The sequence below is a fragment of the Maniola hyperantus genome, chromosome 4 (genome assembly GCF_902806685.2).
Source record: "Maniola hyperantus chromosome 4, iAphHyp1.2, whole genome shotgun sequence".
Taxonomy (NCBI): Eukaryota; Metazoa; Arthropoda; class Insecta; order Lepidoptera; family Nymphalidae; genus Maniola; species Maniola hyperantus.
Genome location: NC_048539.1, coordinates 3,203,393 through 3,229,110, shown reverse-complemented (window position 1 = coordinate 3,229,110; position 25,718 = coordinate 3,203,393). Strand labels below are relative to the sequence as shown.

At 37.6% G+C, this 25,718-nt stretch overlaps 1 protein-coding gene across 1 annotated transcript in view; it reads right to left on the bottom strand.

Annotated features, from left to right (window-relative positions):
- LOC117981812 (acetylcholinesterase-like) overlaps positions 1-12,345 on the bottom strand; it is a 66,212-nt gene extending 53,867 nt beyond the window's left edge. Inside the window, exon 1 of the mRNA XM_034968014.2 lies at positions 12,237-12,345. The gene's annotated coding sequence lies outside the window, so the exon portion shown is untranslated. The remainder of the gene's footprint in view (positions 1-12,236) is intronic.
- Between the last annotated feature and the right edge of the window lie 13,373 nt (positions 12,346-25,718).

Here is a 25,718-nt window from a genome sequence, read left to right as displayed (position 1 = left end):
AAATTTAGCAATATTTGACGCCTGCCAGTGACGTCGAAGTCTCGACGTTTTGTTACAAGTTCTCTAACTGTCGTGAACTGTGGTATCACGGTCAGCTACGTAGGTATCTTAACAATTCGTATTGAAATGTATGACAGTTAACTCATTTGACTACTACGACTACGATCTGGCGACGTCGTCAATTTGGAAGCGTAACCACGACCGACCAGCCTGGATACTCCGGTGAGCTGAGGACGTGTAGCCAAATTTCCTGTATTTTGTATACAAATAAGTTACTCCTCCCTCACTCAGTGGCCAACTGATGGCCAGGACGAATGCCAGCGTGTTTGTGTTCACTACTGTTGTGTTGTTGTGCTACTTAACGGCCAACCTCATTTGGCTACGGTAGAAAATCAGAGGTAGCCTTGGCTACGTAGCCAGCGACGTCGCTATGGCGTGCCAGTGTGATATGGCTCTATCTTTAACGATGACGTATCTATACGGTCTCGCAGAATATTAGCTATGTTGAGATATGTTGTGGCCGTATGGTAATAATTAAATGCGGCAACAGTGGAAGATGTTTATTGAGAGCCGGCTTATGATCTACTCTCGCTTATCGACTAACAATAACAATAAATAAATCTTACATACTATTGTTTAAATCTTATTGCTTAACTACCTAACCTACATAATTTTGCATCACCTCTCTTTCAATCCGATGTGCAGGCAACCTACTTTGATATATTGAGGAGTTGCATTTTTATGTTACAGCTAATATGAACATGCTACGTTTAAACTGTCAATTCGTACATATTACAACTCCCCTGAAAATGTATGCGGTTACCCCTCCCCTTAAAAGAAAAAAAAATGTTAGACGCTACATCGAATCAGAAGAAAAGATGATGACAATCACAAAAATAAAATCTAATGCTAAATAAAATTAAATTATGTAAGGAAACATTTTTTTTAGTTACTTCCTGTGCTTAAATGCAATTTATCTTATCTCTTGCTTCGTATGGGCATACTTTCAACCTTACTTATAACTAGAAAAATCGTAATCTATTAAGTGCAGTCAAGGATTTAACTTTTACAAAAGTTTCGAAAAATCTCATCATAGGTAATAAAATAATCTCAAAATAGCATCATAGATATGAGATATGTATAAGCTGATGTATCGATTTCACAAATCGACTTTAAAAGATTCTTTGACCTATCAAATAGTCGTCATCATAAGTATACAGCTGTCGTATAGCATCGTCGTAAGACGGTAAATATAAGGTTTCTATTCTAAAACCCATAATAATACCTATTATTAAGTAAACATCTCAGGTATTCATATTTCCTGGACAGTCAAAATAAACCTCTCCTAGTCTTCATCTTCCTTTCAAGTTACTTCTTCACATAATACAAATAAATATACATACAACAAACGCGGCGCGTACTCTCCTAATAAATATTTAACATAACATGCTTGCGAGCATTTTTCATAACACTTATTATCTTCATCAAACTTATTTCTTTCAATAAGTATTTCATTAACATTCAACTTTTCATAAAAATTCTAGGTCTTTCACTAACACCAGCGCGGTAGATAATGATCAAGAGTCTAGACAAATATATAGTTGAATGAGGAGGTACTAAATATGCACAAAACATCGCGTCCAAATAAATAAATAACAATCATCTTCCTACGTCAGTATGTCTCAATCCCAAAATAAATATTGTATATTTTATACCTATAGCACTTCTACAGCCGAAGGGTGATCAAGCCTTTGGTTTGCAGAGTCCTAATTTGTCAAAGCCGGGTATAGTCTTATATCGTCAAAACTAGCGCGAAACTAGACGAAAAACGTCTGTAGGGGAAAAATTCTCCTTATTTCATATTCATTTCCTTGTATTTGCAAATTGCATCTCGAGCAAAACCATTGTCTCGTATAACAATACAAAATGTTCGGGTACGCGTGTGTCGTTGACCACGCGATGACACCGTTATAATTCTCTGAATTATTATATTTCGATTTTAACACCGAATATTTACGAAAAAAATAAGGACCTATTCATTTATTGACTATCCATTATTATTTTAAACTATCCTACACACTATATAAAATCTTACAAATACAGCACGAATGGAATTTATTAGTAGATAGTGGAGCAAGTATTATTTATTATTAAAAAACCAATATTCACCTAACCTACGTACAAAATTAAATCGCAAGTAGGTACATTATTATCTAACTTCAAAGTTACAAATTAAATTATCTACCCAAAAAAAAAATACAATAGCTACACATTCTACCTATTTGCCCATTACGAGAGATAAATTGCACTTACTTTAACTGTTAGCGACGCATTTCAATAGTCAATTTCGTGACCGCCGTGTAGTCGCCGTCGTCATCAGGACAGGTTTTGGTCATCAGGTCCGGAGGTCTGGAGTCTGCGCCTCTTCTTTACTGCATCTTAATGGGCCGGGAAAACCCTGGACTCCTCGAACTGGGCCGGGAATACCCTGGACACCTCCTAGTTTTGGCCGGGATAACCCTGGACGCACGATGATGCTGGGCCGATCAATGAAGCTTGAGATTGTCTTCTGTTCATAAGCGATTCATTTTTGAACTTATTTCTTGATGTTAGTGTTTCATACAGGACGTGGAATTATTTTCTTCTTTTTGTTTTAGTTGAGTCTTGAATCTTGATAATATTCTTTTGAAAATTGTGTAGTCTTCATCTTGATCGGTGCCCAGCCGGTGCACGCACTTAGATTAGGCATGCACCGACTGGCAAGGGTCGCCATGAGATATGTTGTGGCCGTATGGTAATAATTAAATGCGGCAACAGTGGAAGATGTTTATTGAGAGCCGGCTTATGATCTACTCTCGCTTATCGACTAACAATAACAATAAATAAATCTTACATACTATTGTTTAAATCTTATTGCTTAACTACCTAACCTACATAATTTTGCATCACCTCTCTTTCAATCCGATGTGCAGGCAACCTACTTTGATATATTGAGGAGTTGCATTTTTATGTTACAGCTAATATGAACATGCTACGTTTAAACTGTCAATTCGTACATATTACAATGTATCCATTATTTAACACGGTAAATTGCGGTGCTGGCGTTGACACGAGTCTAAAACATGTCAGCTTTGTGATTTCAGTTACGGATTATGGATTATTAATCGTCGCTTAGGTATAGTAAGGCAGAATGTATATATGAATTAATTCTAAACTTGTTTTTTACAGATTGCCTAGAAAGACCCCCAATTTTTTGGATGAAATATGTCATATTGATTTAGTTGTTCATATAAAATGTAGCCTGACTGATAATAACGAACGACTGACAACTGACTTATCAAAATCAGCTCAGTAGTTTTGGCACTACGGTCGAACATATATAAATATACATACATAAACTTCTAAAATCATGACCCTTCCTTTTGGTTTTGTTGTAGTCCGGTAGAAACAACGTTATGATTGCTACATGCGATTTATTCACTGCACTCGTTCGCAACACGTCACTTCGAACTCGGAGAGTTGTCGGGAAGCAATTGCAGATAGCGTTACAACAATTTGTTCCCATTACATTCCTAACTGAATAACGCCGCGCGTAATTGGCTTATTGTATAACAAGTTTATTTGTTTTGTTGATATGACGTCGGTTTTTCTTAACGGTAATTGGCTTATTACTTGATAACGATCTCGCGTGATGGTAACGTTGCAATCTAAACGCAGAGGCTCTAGTTAGTAAGTAGACTTTTATTTAAATTGATGTGTTAATAGGTGTGTGATCGAATTTTGCAATTAAATTTTAGACTAGTTCTCCACAACCGATTGAGCAAACTAAACCCTAAAAAGTCAAGAAATCTGAAGCCAGATCGTTTTTAGGACGCACTTCATTGTTTATGTATTGAAAAAACATCGTGGGAGGCTAGTATGAAATAATAGTAAGGTCCGCGTCACGCCAGACCACGTGCTCTGCGAATGCGTGGGCCGAGAGTAGAGACCGAAATAACCCAGCGTGGGCGGGCACGAATATAGCCTGGCCGCTACTGGCTTTGGCATAAAAAGTCGATTGCTTATAAATACTGACCGATCTTGAAGACGAGGATTAGACTACATTTATTCACATTGTTTTATTATAACAATTTGCATGTTTGCCAAGTTCTTGTAAGTGGCAAACGCAGCGTGGAACGACCGTCCTTCTGCAGAACTGACCTTAAAAAGGTTTTTTTTATTACAGGATAGGCGTGTGCTTGACGACAATCATGATTTGTGGAAAGCAATGATCACGTCTAAGTGCGAGCTTGTCTAGAAGATGCCGGTTCACTCTTGCCTTGAAGTTACTTACAGTACGCGGTAGAATAGTTATTTGTTATGCAAGGGTGCAAAGGTGTTATTTTGTCCCGAGAATTTGTATTGAATTCCGAGCTAGCGAAGGATTCTAAGGTTGAACCACGAGCGAAGCAAGTGGTTCAAAGATAGAATTCTAAGCGTAGCGAGGAATTCAAAGACCCGAGCTCGAATAAATTTGCACACGTGCGAAACACACAACTTTTCATCTCACTACAGCGAAGAAAACGCTAGATGCTCGATACAAGAGGCGCCAGTACCTAGCAGTGAAGGAGGTTCTAATTCAAGAAGATTCTATATATACGAATAAAGTTTTTTTCGGGTGCGTTTAGAATTCAAATTTAAAATTCTTAGAATAAAAAAAAATCGTAATTCAACGAACTTTATATTGTTTGCTCAATAAAGCTGAAACGGAGTAGGTAGGTATTAGATTTAATTTAATAAAAATAAATGTCCCTGCTTGTCACTTAATACTTATTAAATAATATAATATATAATATGTAGTAATATATAATAAATAGTATCTTTACTATACAGTAAGGACGAACCGCGTTTCTGAACGTTTACGCAACCATAGACGACAGTTCGTCACGTTCGAATTTCAACTGGTACTTTGCGCCCTAGAGAGCAAAATTACCACTTTCTACTCAGATTTCAAACGGCAAAAGGATTGTTTCCGAGTGAGTGAGATGAAAAATAATGTACATCGACCTTTAGAAGGAGTTAGTGGTTTTGTAGAGCATTGTCTGTCGTTGAGACCGAAAAAACGTCATATAGGTATAAGTGACAGAAAAAACGCTCTACATACATAATTTTCTGCCGTAAACTGTAAGGTATACATGGCAGGAACCACAGACGCCGGAAGGGCATTCCTGAGAGGTTGAATATCAACCACATTAGCGGCAAATGGCGAATGAGAGGGCAGAAAGATTAAGTATGGTGACTCACCCTTGAAAAAGCCTGCATCCAGCATTGTGTGCAAATAGGTTGATGATGATACCACTGAAGTTCTCGCAAACTACTTGACACACAAACTACTATCAACAGTCTATAGACCTGTAGCGAAGTGCATTGTGCTAGTTAGGCACTACTTTAGAAAATAATACAGGCACATTAGAGACACTAATAAAACGTAAAAGAGACTTTGGGGTAGAGAATATCTTTAACGCATTTATGTGTCATAATTCCTCATACGCATGGCTAAGGTTTGGAATACTCTTTCACGATCTGTGTTCCCTACCAATTACAACCCGGGTGTCTTTAAAACAAGAGTGAATAGGCATCTTCTAGGTTAACGCGTCCCATCTTAGGCCTCATCATCACTTTCCATCAGGTGTTATTGTGTTCAAGCGTTTTCCCTAAAAAAAACCTTTATCAATAATTGACTATGCCTGTATGGTGCGAGCAAAATAAGAAGTCCAAAAAACTTAAAACGCGCTCCATCTTAGGCTGCAATGCAATTGCAATGAGACCTGGTGGTAAGTGATGTTCACTTACCACCAGGTCTCATTGCAACCAAGCGCTAGGCTTTAATCCCTCAATCATGACCTGCACATTGCAAACCTTCAAGTTGCAACTTCAGATTGATCTATTTATTAAGTTGTACACAAACATAATAATAATATCTGAACTCAGTATTTCAGAGATAACACAGCAAAGTTGGACATAATCTTTGGGCTTTAATTACCCAAATAAAATTAATGATCTATCTTAACTACAACTATAAGCAAATTGGGCCTAAGCAATAATGTATTTGAAATATAGTCACTTTTCATATCTTTGCGGACAAAACCTAATAAATAATAACCATTACCAATAGTTTGAAGTATCATTAATATTCCTACAGCCCTGACTGGTCATTAATAATAATTTAATATATTTGTTAATGCTGTGAGCGTTTCCAATGCGCATTGACGGAGAACGAATCAAACGTCCGTTCAAAATATTTACGGTGAGACGCGACGTCGCGTCTCATCGCTAGAAAGAAGGCGCACCTCAATGCGACTCGCATAATACGCTATACGTCAACGAAGAAATTTTACCATGAAAACTTTAAAAAATAATTAATTAGCACTACTAGCATAATCACTGTGTACGCTTATCGTCCATACTTTTACAGAAGCCGAAACAACACAATGCGTTGTGTTGTTTCGGCTTCTCTCACTCTCTCACACTCTTTTTTTTTCTTTCTTTCTAGTAGTGGAATAAAAAGTCCATAGAATAGAAAATGTTGTTTTAATACAGCTGAGATGAGACTGGTTGTTTCTTTTTCTCGTTTTGAAGACGATCCGAGTCTGATCATCAATACTTATAATAAAACTGTAACAGGTCAAATTCTGTACATTGAAGATATTTTGAAAAATTTTTTCGAGGGCACTCTATACTCGATACTGAACCCAAAACTGTAATTTTTTTCATTTTTGTCTGTCTGTCTGTCTGTCTGTCTGTCTGTCTGTCTGTCTGTCTGTCTGTCTGTCTGTATCACGGCCGCGCATCACGCTGAAACTACTGAATGGATTCCAATGAAACTTGGTACGATTTGAGGTCATACTATGAGGAAGAATATAGGATACTTTTTATCCCGAAAATCAGCATGGTTCCCGTAGGAGAGGGGATGAAAGTTAAAATGTATACTGAGTTGTAATTCATTAACGCGTAGTCCGATTTCATTCATTCTTTTTTTGTTAGAAAGGGGATATTTTAAAGATTGTTCCGTAAATATTTCAAGGTCATCGGTTTTTAACCGACTGACAAAAAGTAGGTGGTTTTTTTTTCTACATCGATTTTTTCGAGGTTTCTGGACCGATTTGCAATTTTTTTTTAATCAACAAAAAAAGTTTTCGTGGTGGTCACATAAAAAATTCTGGATTCAACTCCTTAATCCTGATGCTGCAGGGTTACTGCCCGCCTGAGTTATTAAGATTCAGGAAGTGTTAATAGTGAATTCATATTGTAGGTACCAAGCAACGACTTTATTCTCAGATTTCAAGTCCCAACTCCTCGACCCTGATGATGTAGGGTACAGAACTCCTAAACTATAATGTTTCAGGAACTGCGGATGATGCAAAATTATTTTAGGTACCAAGCATAGGCTACATCATTGAACTTCGGATCCTAACTCCTCAATCCTGATGCTGCAAAGTACTAAAGTCCTAAATCGTGGGGATTTTAGAATTTCTGATAGTGAATTGATATTTTAGGTATCAAGCAACGGCTTCACGATGACACTCCCAATCCGAAATACTCTAACCTGATGATGGAGGGTACAGCACTCCTAAACCATAAAGATTCAGGAACTGTTCCTGGTGAAATAATATTGTAAATGCCAAGCATAGATTATGTTATTGAATTCCAAGTCTCAACTCTTCAATCATCATCAGCCTGCGGACGTCCACTGTTGGACATAGGCCTTCCCTAAAGAGCGCCACCACACCCGGTCTTCAGCCTTCCTCATCCAGCCACATCCCGCCAGCCTCTTTATATCGTCGGTCCATCGTGCTGGAGGGCGTCCCACACTATGCTTGCCTACCTACGCGGTCTTCTCTCAAGGACTTTCCGGCTCCAACGGCCATCACCTCTACGACAGGCATGACCTGCCTTCTTTTATCCCGGAAAATAAAAGTTCCCATGGGCTTTTGAAAACCTACATCCACGCGGACGAAGTCGCAGGCATCAGCTAGTCCGAGATAAAAATGTTTTATCCGCGGAGGACAAGAAATGGATCACTAAGAACTGCATCTCTTAACGCACACGATGGACTAATAGTATGGCAAAACACCGTAGAAAGAGATAAGGACTTATGTCCTTCACGAACAATAGTCCCGCGTCTGCGCATGTCTATAGACCTACCGAGATTAACAGCAAAATTAATAAGTTCTAAGTCCAAAATTTTTTTACAAAAAAAATAAAAACCGACTTCGATACACAAACACTAAAAATTGAAAAATAATTTAATTTATTACCGAATATCTTATGTATACAAGAGTTAATATAGTTCCATAATAATACTTTTTGGTGCCGGTGCCAATTAGCTTTAGCTGCGCGAATCGTCTAGACTTCATATTTTTATGAGACTCCACAATGGCACCTCATTGGCACCGACCCCAAAAAATATTATTATGGAACTATATTAACTCTTGTATACATAAGATATTCGGTAATAAATTAAATTATTTTTCAATTTTTAGTGTTTGTGTATCGAAGTCGGTTTTTATTTTTTTTGTAAAAAAAATTTATTTCACAATTTTTAGTGGCCCCATGGAATTATGCTATGACTGGTTAAAAATCTACTGTTTACTAAGCTTATACACTGATCGCGAGCAATTTACTCTTATCCGTTGAGGAGTTCCAGTATCTATCTTCGAAGATGTTCATCAGATCTTCACCAAATTTAAATGGGACCAACTTTGAAGTATACCCTTTCAAACAAAAAAAAAAATTTCAAAATCGGTCCAGGCGTCTTCGAGTAATCGGGGAACATACATAAAAAAAAAAAAAAAAAAAAAAAAAAAAAAAAAGATTCCGACGAATTGAGAACCTCCTCCTTTTTTTGAAGTCGGTTAAAAAGCGGTTTGATATTTGACTCATGTCGTAACGTGTGAAAATGGAAACACGTCCGATAATTTTAGCGTATGGCAGGTTGCGTGTTAACTATTAGTATTCCGTGATATACAGAAGGCTGTAAAGACCATTAAGTATGTATTTAACACCTCATTATTTAAATTCTTACACTTAATTTCCATCCACAGGGCGTAGCTATTGAACGATTTTTATGACTCTATTTTACTAAAAACATACACATACACACGACATCGTATTATTTATTGCAACAATGTGACGACATGTGACATTATTTAAGTCGGACAGTTAGTACTAAATTGGATTGCAATAATATTGTTTAAAATGTTTTTCTTCTTCTTCTCGACGGTCACCTCAAATACGGGCAGCCCAAAAAGCCGCAACCGCGATAGCTCGGTCGGTAGCCTCGTGTAGCTCCTCGTTCGTGCAGGTTGTCGGGCAATCGTATAATCAAAAGGTTTTTTGATTATAGGATTTAAAAGAAATATATTATTTAAAGGCCCATCATATGATAGTTATGAATGTATTACTGAAATAGTTAATTATATTATATAATATATTATACTACTCCATTTTTCTGTATTGCGTGTAAGTACTATCCAACACACCTAGTTTCTCCTTTCACCAAAGGTTGCCTGGTAGAGATTGCTATGAGCAATAAGGCCGCCTTTGCATACAATTATTTTTAGTTTTAGTTTCTGTAATAGTTATGTAATATTTTTTGTGTGCAATAAAGTATTTCTATCTATCTATCTACTTTTCTGAAGTGTACCTACCTAGGTAGATATAGAATGGCTAAATAATAAAGGTAAAGATAGATTGGTCTCGCGTACGTTACGTATACGATTCGTACAACGTTGTCCAAACCAGTGCAGTGTTGGAATTTACAAAACAGCTACGAACCAGGATTAAATATTTTTAATTAATGTCTAGTTACGAAAAGACAAAGTAGGTATTAATCTTATTTCGTAGCTGGTAACGAAAAATAGTTACCAACGTGGATGGAAGGGGATGGCGGTATGTTTGTACGAGCCTCCACGCTTAAAGCAGTGTAATAGGCTTTCTCTTTATTATGTTTGTTATAAATCCATGCATATTATATATGTTTACATTTGCGTATACGACTTTTGCTTTATTTATTTAGTAGGTACACTCCTTCCACTCTATGTTCTACTAATGGTGCCCGAGACTTTGTCCGCGTGGATGTGTACACCAACGTACATTGATATAGTGTAGTAGGTATAGATGTAGATCAGGAACAAAATGACATCGCTCAATTGGCCCGGTTTTTTTAAATGAGAACAAAAACATTTATTCTAAAATACAAAAAGCAATAAATCTAAATTTGACTAATTTGAAATAAGGTAAAACTATTACATTTTATGCTTTTATTTTTCCAATGTAGGAACGTTTCATTTAATACGCAACGTACGTGGACCAATCTGTCTTTACCCTAAATTGTAAGCGCTATAAAAGAATCGGATCAATAGAACCTAAATGTTTACATGTTAACCGTTCAATCACTGTCGCCCGGCGTGGCTCTGGCGGACAAAGGAGGGCGAAGTGTGACTCCGAACAAGGTCGAGGCTTCATACACTTCTGTCATTGCAATTTTTGCTATTGGCGTGTATCATAATACTCTTAGTACAGCCAATACATAATAGTACAACTGTGTTGTTACCCGACCCGAAAACCCAAAAGGGGGATTATGTGTTTGATGTATATGTATGTACCTATGTTCCTATGTCCGCTTGTAACTAGTCAACGCCCCTCAACCGATTTTGATAAATGATACGTCCTTAGATGTGTCTTGGTATCGCGAGTGTCACTGGGTAAATAAAATTCATAAAAGACAAAATGACGGATTTTATGCGCTTTTCAAATATCATTTTTAAATAACGCTTTATTAGAGTTTCACAAGGTTATACTATTATAGCTTATAGCTGCTGCCAGTGACTCGGGTTCGCGTGGATTTAGATTTTCTAAAATTCTATATGAACTTTTTGATTTTCCGAGATCAATAGTAGCCTATGGCACTTTCCAGCTCCCCAATTGTGTAAGAATAACCATTTCATGGCTATCGTAATCGACAAGAATTCTGCCCTTTGATTGGCTGTGAAAAAATGTAAACAGCGAATCAACCAATCAAAGGGCAGAATTTCTTGACGATTGCGATAGCCATGAAATGGTTATTCTTACACAATTGGGGGGCAGGTCTTAAACTGTATTCGTGCAAAAAACTACGTCGATCCATATTGCTCCATTGCAGCATGATTGGAGGTAATCACTTAACATCAAATAAATGCTTTTGAATCATCAAGTGAATCTGCTACTAGTTCGGATGATGCCTCGAAGAGTATTTAAGCCTTAGGTTTTGGCTGTTATTAATCTAAATCTAAATTAATTATATAAAAGGAAAAGGTGACTGACTGACTGACTGACTGACTGACTGATCTATCAACGCACAGCTACCACTACCCCCCACTAGGTGGACATTAAACGAGTCCCAATGAGCCACTGGATTCAGACAGCACAAGACCGTGGCGAGTCGAAGTCCAGCAGTGGACGTCTAGAATAGAATATATTTTATTCAGGTAGACTTATTACAAGTGCTTTTGAATCGTTAACTAGTTTAATTTACCACTGGTTCGGTCTACCAACCAATGTCAAAATTTGATGTTAGGTTCTTACAGAAATATAACAATTAAGTGTTTTAAGTCACTAGACACTATTTCTATATTTACTCAAATCAAGGGTCGGCCACTTCAAATAATGCCATATTCTTTTGCGGTGTTATAAACAAACACACAATATACAGGATTGCAGCTTAGTAGGTATGAATTATAAAATACGCATGTACGCAGCCCTAATTTTTCGTTGCATTAATCTTGTTTGGTGAAAGTATTAAGTAAATTGTATAGGGACTCGGTTTCCGAAATTCAGTAAAAATAAATTGCAGTCAAGACATAACTTGTCATCCAATAAAATAAATATATGTCCTTGCGTTGACCCTGAAATCTTCAGACGCTCTCCCGAATCTAACTAAATACATACTACAAGATTTTACGATTCCCTTTTAGTAACCCTCTAACGTTTCGGGGTACCCAGCTACGCTAGACAATCGCCTACGCGGCTACGAAGTAAACTCGTAGCCTCGTAGCGCCTACATTTCTTAGAAGTATTCTCCCAAAAAGTTCCGATAAGCTTTAGAAGCTAATTTTGTTAATCGTTGTTACATAATGACGTGTAAGGAAGTAAGGGGTGTTGCAAAAAAATTGGCGTAATTTTTTTCCGATTCCAATTAAATCGGAGTTCGGACTCACCTGTATATAGTTGTCTCGTTCTTTCGGATTGAAGGTCGGATGTTATTGGAGATGGCACTGGTGCACTCGCGGGCGCGTGCAACTGCGACGGAGGGCGGCTACAGACTGACTACACTGGGCCCGGCCAGGAGCCCCTGCCCTTCCCCCCGCGTGCCTCTCCTCCCCCGCACCCTAGCGGATAAACAACGTGCATTGTAGGCGCGATCTGTGGACTTGTTCTGCTGGGTACACACGTACACACCTCCAACGACTCTTATTCCACTGTTTCACTTCCATTACTGCTTACATTCCACTCTTTATTCATCTTCTATTGTTCAACCCACAATGGATGACGTAAATTTTTTCGTATCTAAATTCACGCTCAAATAAAGAGTCTGTAAACAAATTTGTTACCCAGATACTGGTCTAGCATTATAGATTTTGGATTTAAGTATGATAGTAGTACAAATCCGGGATAACGATGATATTGGGTTCTGGAATATGCTGTCATATCGGAAAATATTCAATTTGGTGTGGGGCGTAAAAAAGGTCCATTGTTATCCAACGTAGGTGTAATAATATGAATGTCGTCCTTCGGCCAGAGATCGCATTATAATATATTGAAAGATTACCACCTCGACTTTGACTGCAAAAATGAATTCAACGTACCTATAGATCAAAGCACTGAGTAGGTATAAAAACTTGACATTTTACAATATACAGTAGACTGGTTTTTTTTATAACTCTATGTTAACCCCTTCTGAATTTTCACTCGAGTGTAATCGTCATGATCAACCCATCACCGCCTGAGCAGCATGTGACTACTCTCTAAAGAAAAAGGATTTGGCCATAGTTTACCACGCCTGGCCAAGTGCGATTTGGCAGGCTTCACACACCTTTGAGATCATTATAGAGAACCGTTAAAGCAAGTGATACTTGACTGCTTTAAATGTTATATAGAAGCAAGCGTTACTTTGCGGAAATCCATGATATACAATGAACCAAAAGCTTAATTTGCTATAATCCGCTGAAACAGGTCGAATCTGTATGGTGCAACATGCAGCGTCCGAAATGCACCACCCACCCTCCCACTGCTAAACATGCAGGAAAAAGCAGCTGCCAGGCAAGCAATGCTCACCACCAACACGCAGCACTCAGCAGCACCACACAAATCCCAAAACACCTCGAGTGTGTTTTGGGATTTGTATGGTGCTGCACCATACAGATTCGATATATTAATATTTAAATGTTTTTCTACAAAATTATATGAAATGTACACATTTCATATACTGTAGATTGGTTCAAAGTTAAACATTAGTATGACAACTGTCCAGAAAAGGTCCTGTTCATTTCTGGACAGTAGGTATTACAACAGCTGTCCAGAAAAGTAAGTATGAAATTTCATTTCATATCATAAGTTTGAATTTGTATTGATCTCTTCCAGGCGATCTTAGGGTAGAGGATATAATGTTAAAAAAATTAAAGAAAGCGGAAGGGGTGTACCTACTAATTAAATTAAATAAATACACAAATATATGTAGGTAGGTATGTGAATGTATAATAATAAATTAAAAAAGAGATGAGAAAGAGTAAATAAAAAATAATTAGTAGCTTAAAATAAGTACTTACATTTAAATTTTCTCTTATTTTTTATTTTATTTTTATTTGTCAAAAAACCGCCCATAGAATTAATTACACACTTAAAATTACATAACATTTTTTTGAGTTTTATAGGTCTCGACTCCCGTGTAACTCAATTTACGGACAGTCACAGCGAGCATTAAAAAACAAGTCGTACATTAAAATAACTTAACCTAAAAAACATGGAACTGTCATTCTTTTTGTATTTTATAAATTATAAATTACAAAATGAATACTAAGAGAATATTATAATAAAAGGAATACTAAGTTAAAGTTTGTAATATAAACAATATACTTATTCTACTCTACTCTTACTCTATCAAAGCTTATAATTAGTACAAAACTGAAAATCTCTCAAGCATCAGCGGACTATGCCAAAGATGCAATTATTGGGCTACTTGGGATGCCACTCCAGCTATCTTGAAGAGCAAAGAAGCTCAGAGACTTTGTATGATAAAATTAGTTTGGTTCTGACGATATTGGCTTACCAATATTGGCAAACCAATATAGGAGGGTATATAGAGCTAGCTAATCCAAACTATTATTATAAATGCGAAAGTGTGTCTGTCTCTCTGTCTGCTAGCCTTTCACGGCCCATCCAACCAACCGATTTTGACGAAATTTGGTACAACGATAGATAACTATTTATGCCGGAAAACCAAAGAGTTCCCACGGGATTTTTCAAAACCTAAATCCACGTGGACGAAGTCGCGGGTATCATCTAGTAAGAAATATTATTACTTATTAGCTGACCCGCCCCGGCTTCGCTCGGGAATTTTGAAAGTCCTTTCTTAGTGGATCTACGTATCAGGGAGTGGAGGTTTACTTTTATCAAGAAAGTCTATATATGACAGCAAGTGATGTACTCTCAAGCGTAACAATAAGAATCATTGTCTAGATTTTTATCCATCTAATAAATTAATAATCTTCTTAAACTGACTGATCTATCAATGCACAGCTCAAACTACTGTTTATCCCGCAAAATCAAAGCGTTCCCGCAAGCAAATAAAACTAAATCCACGCAGACAGGTCGTGGGCATTATGTAGTTATAATTATAATAATATATTCCTAGCCGTCGTAACTTGGAACTTGTATATTAAAACAGAAAAAAATCGATATTTAATCTATGACGAGAGGTCGAAGAAATAATTCTAGATACAAAACAACATTATAGCAAGGCACGATTCAGAAAACAACATTTAAGACTTTCTATACGTGCTGAAATTCAGTATCTACCTAGAAGCCTTTATCCTTCAACTCAAGTAAATAAATATCTCATACATAATTCTAAGGAGGACCGTGACCCTGCTCGTCACGTGTCGTGTGAAGAGGGCATTATGCTTACACTCCACGGTTATGGTATTTTTGCATGTCCTTTTTACAGCACGTTACATTCCAAAGTGGGCTCGCCCGGGACCTAATGGTTTCCTGACTTGTCTCTTATTAATGTCACGGTCACCGGGTATATTAAGTACTAATAAATGATGAATGACTTGATCCACGTAGGTTCCCGTTTTTAAAAAAATCATTTATTTTCCTGAAAAAAAGTAGTCTCTGATCAACCCATTGCCAGCCCACTAATGAGCACGGGTCTCCTCTAAGTATGAGATGGGTTCAATCCATAGTCCGGCACGCGGTGACCGATCAATTCACAAAAACCAGCCAAGTGCAAGTTAGAATCGCGCACCGAGGGTTCTGTATTACAATTCCGAAACCAAAATCATTATGCATAAAAATAAATAAAAATCTGTTTTAGAATGTCCGAGTTATGTTCTTTTATATGATACCCCACTTGATATAGTTATAGCAAGTGATATTTAATTGCTTAAAATGCACATAACTCTGAAAAGTTACAGCTGCGAGCCCGGGTTCGGACCTCTGACCTCCCAAATAGGAGGCGGACGTCTTAACCACTAGGCTATCACGGCTCTAAACTATAGACTCAGAAATATAATACTGAAATAAAAACAAACATATTACATTCTCTCCGGTATCGTGTATTCCACGGGGGCTTTCAAGCTTTCATGTCATCTTGGTCATTTTGCTTTTTGTCAAAGAAATATAAAGCCAAGACCGACCGCGCACCGCGCACACACCAACAAATCTAATTTTTATTATAACATACTCTTACTTGGTCTACAAATATTTTGTAGAGAATTTTACTGTCATTTTTATGATTACTATTTTTTTGTATTGGATTAGTCCGATAGTGTATCAATATCTGCGTCATATTCCTCACTAGATGTCTGTCTGTCAGCGGGCTGTATCTAATAAACCGTTAGAAGAGAATTTAAATTTTCACAGTGTGTGTGTGTGTGTGCGCGCCGCTATTACAAAAATAATAATAAACCAAAATGGCCACCATGCAAATAAAAAAAATATAAAAGAACTATATAAGAAAAGAAATACAAATATTATGTCATAATTTGTACGTCGGTACGGAACCCTTCGTGTGTCAGTTTGACTCACACTTGGCCAGAGTTTTTGTGTGACTACAAGGGACTCCAAAAGATAAGTTATTTAACAATGACATACTCATAAAACATTGATAAAATAAATTAAGTTTGCTACGCCCGTAGCCAAATCATGCAGCTACGGCGTAGGTGCTCTACGCCTGTACAATTTTCTTGTGGATATTATCCTGTCTTTCAGGGTTCCTTACCCGAAAGGTGCTAATGGGACCTTAGCAGTATGGTGAAATCAAATAAAACTAGTCATTTCATACCTAGTGTAAAAAAGCTAACAGAAGTGTAAAAGTAGGTACTTAACATTTGACGCCTGCTAGGTAGGTGGAGGCTCGACGTTTTGTTAGAAGTTCCATAACTATCGTAAACTGTGACTAAGGTAATATAAGTTCGTCCTTCACGGGTCGCGGGGGTCAGATAGCGATCGTCGGTATAAAATCTTTTAGCCTGTCAAGTCGGCGCCGAAACATGGCTAGCATTCTTGATAACTAGCAACGATCTCTAATTACTTACCTACTTGTGTTATAAGTCCTGCAAATTACTATTGCGCTGGAACCATGTCTCATTAACATTGAAATGACGTCATTTTGACGTCAGCCGAATTAAAAATATACCATCAGCTCGAAACTTCAATCTAGTGCTGACGTCACTAAAATGGCGGCCACGCATATTAACAATTTGCGGGACTTCACATATATCGGATATATCACAGAATACAAACTAGGTATCACGATTACACGGGGACATTGCATTTTATTCGTCGTCGTCAATGCTGATAACGTAGGTACACATGTTGCCAAAAGGTGCGTAAATCATGCGTAAACCCCACACCACTATCTATCTATCTATATAATAAACTAGCGGACCCGGAAGACGTTGTTCTACCCGGAAAAGCAGCGCCACATTAAATATGATGTTTTAAATTCAACATTTTCATTTTTTTTATCAGGCCGAGCGCATGAATATATTTTATGTTCTAACCTAACTTTTGATTTTGGCAAATATACTTAGTACCGTTTATTAGATTTACTAAAAGTAAGGCACGATGTGAAAAGGTAAGGCACAATAAAGCTAACCTTATCTAATTACATACTATACAAATCATGCCCACGTGGAATGGTGCCAAGAATACTGGCTGCATTTCCGCGCTGGACAGCCAGACTGATCCGTTGCGCAATAAATGAGCCAGCCATCAATGCAATGAAACATCATCATGATGTTTTATTATTAGATGTCGTGACTCGTGACATCTCTTTGGCAAAAAAACATTCCCAAAGCCTCGAGGCATGAAACGTTAACAATCTAAATTCTAAAATTACCAGTACCAATAAAAAACGGTGTAGTAGACTCGTGTCTGTCTGTCCGTCTGTCACAGTAATTATTTTGTGCGTAATTGACCTGTTTTTTAATTTCTACTACGCGCGACCTGAAGAATAATTTTATTTTGCGCAGTAAAAGAGCGCGTGGCGTCGTAACATTTCTTTTAGCTACGTTAGACAGTTAAAAAAGTCTGCAAATTGGCATAATAACTCACATCCCTAGGCGATTTAATTAAAAAATTCTATATTAGGGTCAGAACACACGAACTATTTTTTGTTTCGGAACCTTTTAAGACGCACTTATTGACAATAATAACATTAATCTTCATATGACAGAGATTTCTATGGAAACAAATCATTTTAAAACGGATAATACTTAGAATTGAAAAGTTTTTTATTCACATAAACTTTAACAAAATTAACTGAACTAAGTATATAATCTAAATATATAAAACGAAATAGTGACTGACTGTCTGAATGACTGATCTATCAACAAACAGCTCAAACTACTGGACGGATCGGGCTGAAATTTGGCATGGAGATACCTATTGTCACGTAGGCACCCGCTAAGAAAGGATTTTTGAAAATTAACCCCTGGGGGTTAAATAGGGGCTTGCAATTTGTGTAGTCCACGCGGACGAAATCGCGAGCGTAAGAGTCCTATAATAATTAAATTTTCCTTAACGTTATCTACGTAAAGGTAAGCAAGTAACTTCTCACTGAAATGCGTAAGGGGCACATTTTACACGGCCCATAGCACCTTGCTACCGCGGACTTACAAGAAATCATAATACGAGTGAAGAATCTAACTCCAGAAGGTCTAAAGCACCGAGAAAATCATTTGTTTATCCTACAAAATGTGAAAGTGTGGATGTTTGGATGTTTGTGACTCAATCGCGCATTCACGGCTGAACGGATTTGGGTGAAATTTGGAATGGAGATAGATTATACCCTGTATTAACGCATAGGCTACTTTTTATCCCGGAAAATCAAAGATTTCCCGCGAGTTCCTAGTCTTTTAAATAAACTGAGGAAAATAAAAGTATGCCTAGTCTATACAGTAGTATTAGCCCAAGCTTTTTAGCTGAAGGGGAAAGAGCATAGAAAGAGAAATTTCATTATGTTGACAATATGGTGGATAACCCTTTAAAAAAACGCGCAATATGTGAACTTGCTCTTAAGCTCCAGATGCAGCGAAAGCGCTTTTAGGTTTTTAATTTTTTTTGAAGCTAATGCAAATCGAGTATAATGCCTGAGTCATCAGAATGGGCGACCTTTAGGATTTATCTGCTTTTATTTCCAAATGGAATTTCTCTTACAATATTTTCGCTGGAATGTTTGTTCACTGGATATTTTTATTTCATTTTGAAAAGCTCTACGACGTAGCAATGTTTATTTCCTCGTCAATACGATAATACATTCATCTTTTTCTGCATCGTAGTCATCATTGTTGATGGTCATTATCTCTTTCTATGAGTTACGTAATGATAATGGTGGTTAATGGTGAAAACCGGCCTTCTAGACGGGGAGTCCAGGTTTCAATCCCGGGCATGCACCTCTAACTTTTCAGAGTAATCAAATCACAAAGTGTACAATGGTACCTAATTTGAATAAAAGACTTTGACAAAGTCGAAATCCTGTCGTGACTCTTAGTCTGAGATCTATCTATTGTGACACTTACTGTTAGAGCGAGATAGCTAAATGCATTTAAGCTCTTGTTAGAACGTGACAAAATGATTATGTTTTGTCCTTATCACCGTGGCCACTTTTTTTTGTTTGTCAAAATGTATTTGTACGTGAGTGTTTGACAAACAACGTGAAGTGTAGAAGGAATGACACTTCACAAGTAAGAAAATCTGCTTGAGCGAGAGGGACTGAGGGGGCCACGCTAGTTGCAAATCTGGACATATCTGTGGACTTAAGCATAAATCTGTCTCGTTTTAACTGAAGCTTAAGTCTGAGCAAAGTCAAAGTGTGCTCTATAGATCTAAGCATTAGAACCCACAAAAATTCCTGCCATAATATTATTGTAATTACTTTTTATTGTAATTAATGTTGGCATTAAATATACCAAAAATTATGGCATGTGCGTTCCATAAGATTATTTTTATATAAAAATTATTTTTTAGGAAAGGGCTACGACTTTCAGCGAGGAAAATACGACGCAGTCTACGTCACCCCCAATTAGCTAAATTGTTAGAACGAAAAATTAAAATGATTCATGCGCCAGCCTACAGGCGGATATTTGTGGAAATCTCATCAGATATTCAAACCGCTTATTACTTGTAGAGGTGTTCTGGAAGCGGGCCAAGGCGATAATACTGCGGACACTTGCGCGATCTTATTGATAAATCATAACATGGAACGAAAAGTACACTTTGACCTATATTATCAATATTTTGCGCTGTGATATTTTTTTCATCTTCTTCGTCGTAGCACTCTTGACATAGGGTCGTGTTGTGGTCATCACGAAGTGAAGTTATTGGAGGCTGATGTATGATGCTGCTGGCAGATAGTCTGAGTGGTATACTCGTGCAAGGTACCGCCCACAGCGGACTTAATTTGGTCGACCCATCGCATAGGTGACCTTCCTCGCCCTCTGGTACCCTTGCCTTGCACAACAAGTAGCTCAATGAAGTCACTCTAACGCCGGGAGACGTGTCCGAACAACTTTAGTAACTTTAGAGGTTGAATTTTCAAAAATCCTTTTTTAGCAGATGCCTACGTCATAATAGCTATCTGCATGCCATATTTCAGCCCGATCCGTCCAGTAGTTTGAGCCTGAGCTTTGCGATCAGTAAGTCAGTCAATCAGTCAGTCAGTCAGTCAGTCACCTTTCCCTTTTATATATTTAGATATAGGTACATATAACACAACAATTTTCGTTAATAACCATTGAATTCCTGAACGTACAATTATTTCAAATTTCAGTACACAATAAACAATGCAGCTCGAAATCCCGAACGGTGCCGAACAATGGAAAGTAGAAACGTATTTCGAAATTAAATTGAACCGTCCGGGCTTTCACGTGAGCAACACCGCCAGGTATAAAGAGCTCGGGTATTTCATTAGTTTCGCTTGGAATTTGGTAGGTTCGTGAACGAAAGATAAATATGAACTAAGTACATCACTTATCTACTAATATAATATCACTCTTCCATTCATGCATTTTTGTATTCAACGTCTTAACCACCAGCTCTTGTGGCTATATAAAATGCAGACTCGTAACTGAGTCTAACTGCGGACTCATCCATTAAATGAAGCAACTTGACTGAAAGAACGAAAGATAAATATGAACTACATCACATACCAATCCATGAATCTTCCATCCACCCTCTTTTAATACGGCTCACTATATTGGTCGCAGGTATCAATCCTCCAAAATACGTTTTCTCTTTGTTTTTTTTTGGAGCTTTGAAGTAGCGGCTTTAAGAGGGCTCAGGACGGAGCTTTCTTCATACAAACGTAGGAAGGTAATTACTACATTATTTGATATTGCACGCTCAAAACTAAGTATTAAGTCGATTTATCTTGTCATTATCTAGGTTTATTGATATATCAAACATTGAAAATAATATTGATTTTAAAGTTACGAGCCTCAAGAGATTCATATTTTAACACTAAATTTATGACAACTTTGGGCGTAAATAAGTAAGATTAGGAATATGAAAATTCTAAAGAAATTTAACATTAGACATAGTTTATTTATTCATTAGTTGAAATAACTATACTTTGCAAACATAAACTCAGTAGTTTTTTCTCAAAAATACTTTTCTTAAACCCTTGATTTTGCTGAAAATCATCGTGCCTCTCACCTTTCTCATACAATGTCAAGTGAAAAGCAAATAGGTTTGGTCGAGCGTCCTGCGTCACCTTAATCAGTCTTGATTGACGTTTAAATTTTTGATATTCTGTCATTCGCTACTGAAGGAAATGAACTAAAGAACTAATGAGTGATGGAATCGTTGGCCCAAATGATTCAATATATTTTTTCCTGTTGTTTTCATTCAACCCCTTAGCACATCTCTAGTTTTATCTTCTCCCCACGAATATGGGTATATGAACGCCACGATAGGTCAAGTTACTTTGGGCGTTCCACACAGGCCGCTCAGGCACTGGCCATCGTTGCAAATCTTATTAGGCTGATACTTTTTCCATTGTTAGATTTTAAACATATTTTAACTTAACCCCTTTGACATTAAAAACTTTTACGTAACTTAATTCGCGAATTATATTCATAATTCTTCTTCTTCTTCTTCCTTACCTTATCCCACGCTACGTGGGGTCGGCGCAACATGTCTTCTTCTTCCACTCATTCCTGTCATTCGTCAACGTATTATCATAATTATTTAGCATAATTATTATGGTGTTTTTATTTCAATATACGGTCTTTGTGTGGGAAATTCCAAAACGAACGTCCGAAATTCCGAAACGAAATTCAGTCACGGTTTTTTTTTTAAAAAAAAGAACGTTATCATCATGACTAATATCCCCTTTCCCCTCCAACTAAGCGTAAAGCTTAAGCTAGGAGTAGGTAACAAGGCCGGTCGGATTTCAGTCCGCTCTTTTAACTATTGAGCTTGAGCTATTTAGGCGTTAGACTAACAAAGCGTACCTATTCGTTTTACTAGAAAAGTAGATCTAGGCTAGGCTAACGTGATACTACTTTTAAAAAAACTGTACGTTTTAAAAGTTTTTAATTTTTTTTTCATCATCATCTCAAGCTATCACCGGCCCGGATTCGCAGACTTCTCACCCCTTTGATAAAATTATGGAGATCTATCAGGCATGCAGATCTCCTTCACCGGAAACAACCCCGAAAAGTTAAAGTAAATTTATAGTCGCATCACATAATTTTTTTAACAAAACATTATGCACAGTACAGAACCTTTTGTGTGCGAGCCCAACTCGCACTTGGCCGGTCTTTATAGTCTTCACTAGCATTTCCGTGTATCATAAAGCCTGCATCGTATTGTGCCGCAATGCGTCCGCGATTGCATCCGCCCTGCGCAAATTATAAGCCGATTACTCGACACCCCTCCCTTTACAACCGCTAGGTACACTACAGCCTTTGTTAAGAAAGACAGTTTTTTAGGGTTCCGTAGTAAACAAGGAACCCTTATAGTTTCGCCATGTCCGTCCGTCTGTCTGTCTGGCCGTCTGTCCGTACTCGGTTAATCTCAGAGACTATTAGTGCTAGAAATCTGTAATTTGGCATGGGTATAAATATTAATCACGCCGACAAAGTGGTGAAATAAAATTTTGATAAATATTTTTTTAGGGTAGCTCCCCTACATGTAAAGTGGGAATGAACTTTTTTTTTCTCGTCTACTCCATAATGTGGGGTATCGTTGAATAGGTCTTTTAAAAATACTGGTCTGCGAACATCATTTTTTGATTATTAGATCTGTTTGTAAAATATGATGTTTTAAATTTTTATTAGAGTCAAGTGTCCCCCCCCCTCTATCAGCCAAATGGTAGTATATAGGAACGTGAATTTTTCACAGCACTAGAATGTATAATCAATGTTAAAGGAAAACTATCATGGCTAAGTAAGGTTCACAGGTTAAGGAGTTACATCTGTTTTTCGAGGATTGTGACTACGGAACTCTACACTGCGCGTGGCCCGCCACGCACTTGGCCGGTTTTTATAATCTGAAATATTTTGTAAGGAGCTTTTACAGATGATGTATAAGCCAGCCCCATCGTTACAAACTACATTACACAGCTAAATCAGAAATGAGGAGATCCGTAGGAGAACTAGAGTAACCGGCATAGCTCGACGGGTTACGAAGCTTAATAGGCTACTTGACAATTTTTTTAAGTTGGTCGTAAATGGTTAATATTTGTCCTATTATATCAAAAAAATTAACACTATATTTTTTTGCGCCCTAAAAACCGTATTTGTAAACAACAGTATAACCACAGGGTTATACTGTTGTTTACAAATGCATGACGTCAGAGCACAGATAATCTATCGGCCAAACATGGCCGACACTGTTTTCACCTGTCTAAGAAAAATATTTTTTTAAATTAAAGTTTTACGGTTTTTAGGGCGCAAAAAAATATAGTGTTAATTTTTTTGATATAATAGGACAAATATTGTCAAGTAGCCTATTGGCAATGGGCAGGGCACATATGTAGTTCGTAAAGGATTCAGGCGGCGCAAAACCGTGGCGTGTGGAAGTCCCTACAAGAGACCTATATCCAGCGGTTGACGTCTATCGGTTGATGATGATGTTGAAGTAATAGTTTACTATCGGTATCTCTGTACCGATAATAAGACTTCCTCCGGATAAATCAGTACCCTTATAATAAATGCGAAAGTGTGTTTGTTTGTTGGTTTGTCCTTCAGCACGTCGCAACGGTGCAACGGATTGACGTGATTTTTTGCATGGGTATAGATAAAAACCTGTAGAGTGACATAGGCTATACTTTTTATCCCGGAAAAATCAAAGAGTTCCCACGGAATTTTTAAAAAACCTAATTCTACGTGGACGAAGTCGCAGGCATCAGCCAGTTGTTTCTAAGTTGGTAAGTAGGTACTAAAAGAAATCTAACTTGAAATAAACCAGTCATTAGTGAGGAGTTACGATCGAACGTTATTAGAATACGCGCCGCGGCAGCGCGGCGGCAGTCCCAACTCTTTTATCTCCAACATCTTTATGGGGGAAATTTTCGTGAGAATTCTAATTAAATTTCTCGAGATAGCGGCGGCGTCGAGTCGACAATGGCTTCAGTTGCGCCACAGAATAAAAAGAAAGACAGCAGACCGACACTTTTGATTTTGTCGTACAGTTTTTTCATTTCACGATGGCGAATGGGTCATGCTTGTGTGTAAGTCGTATCGGTATAAGGTACAGGTACAGTAAATGTGTGCGTTTGCGAGCGCTTGCTCGCGACTGATTGGTCCGACATGCACGCAAACTTACGCAATGTCCGTGTATACGACGTAACCACAAAAGTTCACTCGCCTTCGTGAATTGCAAGAACTATAGGGACTTAAATGACTACCACGACGATCCTTCAACTTAAGGCTTAAACTGTAGTCCGCAACAGGTTGAGATGGCAACCGGCGGATGCGGCGTATGAGGCGGAGGGCCACACAGACGCACGTCATCCGCGCTCGCCCGTACAGGGTTAGCGCAGGGGCTGTGCGGGCGTTCCCTCCCCGATTGTCATTTCGTATACCTAATAATACGTAGGCCAGTTTAGAAGGATAATTCAATTACATAGTATTCAACGATGAACGATAGCCACTGAGCTCATTTGACATTTATTTTTAATTCATGGAAAGTTGTATGGGAAAAATCATTTTCATGAAAAATCATTTCAATATCACTCAGTGAAGCAGCAATGTAGAATCAACTAATGTCAAATGAGCTCGGTGGCTATCATTCATCGTTGTGCACTGAGCTCATATCTCATCTGAATAATATTTAAAAAAAAAAAAAAAAAAAGTTAGCGAATCAGCATGCGGGTTGCTCCTTCGTCCCGCACTTACCGCACGATTGCTCTGTCTAGACGACTTCGTCGGACCTCTGTATGTAATATCCTCTGTGGTTGTGCCATGATAACCGTCATACGACAGTCTTCACGAAGTACTACCGGACTTATTTAACAAGCAATTATCACCCATATTTTTACTTAACTAGAGTATGTTTTCCCAATTAGTTCTTTTAATTAATTGATATAACAAACCTTTGATGACTTGTTGTGTTTTATTATTATTTCTTTGAAAGAAACGTCTACATCGTTTAAAACTTTAAAAGTTTCCTTTACAATTTGTAGCTTATTGTAACTACACGTTTCTACGGTTTTAATGAGTTGCTTTGATACCTAAGTTTACGACTCTTACCTAAACTAGGTAAGGTATATGAGGTATACCAAGGTAATTATAAAATCTATTTACATATCTATATAACTAACTTAAAAGGTAAACAAGTAGGTACAGTACGCGGCAGAAAATAGTGTACATCGGTCTTTAGAATGACATTTCGGCTTTGTAGAGCGTTGTCTCTGTCATTCATACCTATGTGACGTTAGTTACCGCGAACTGACAAAGGTCTAAAGCGCC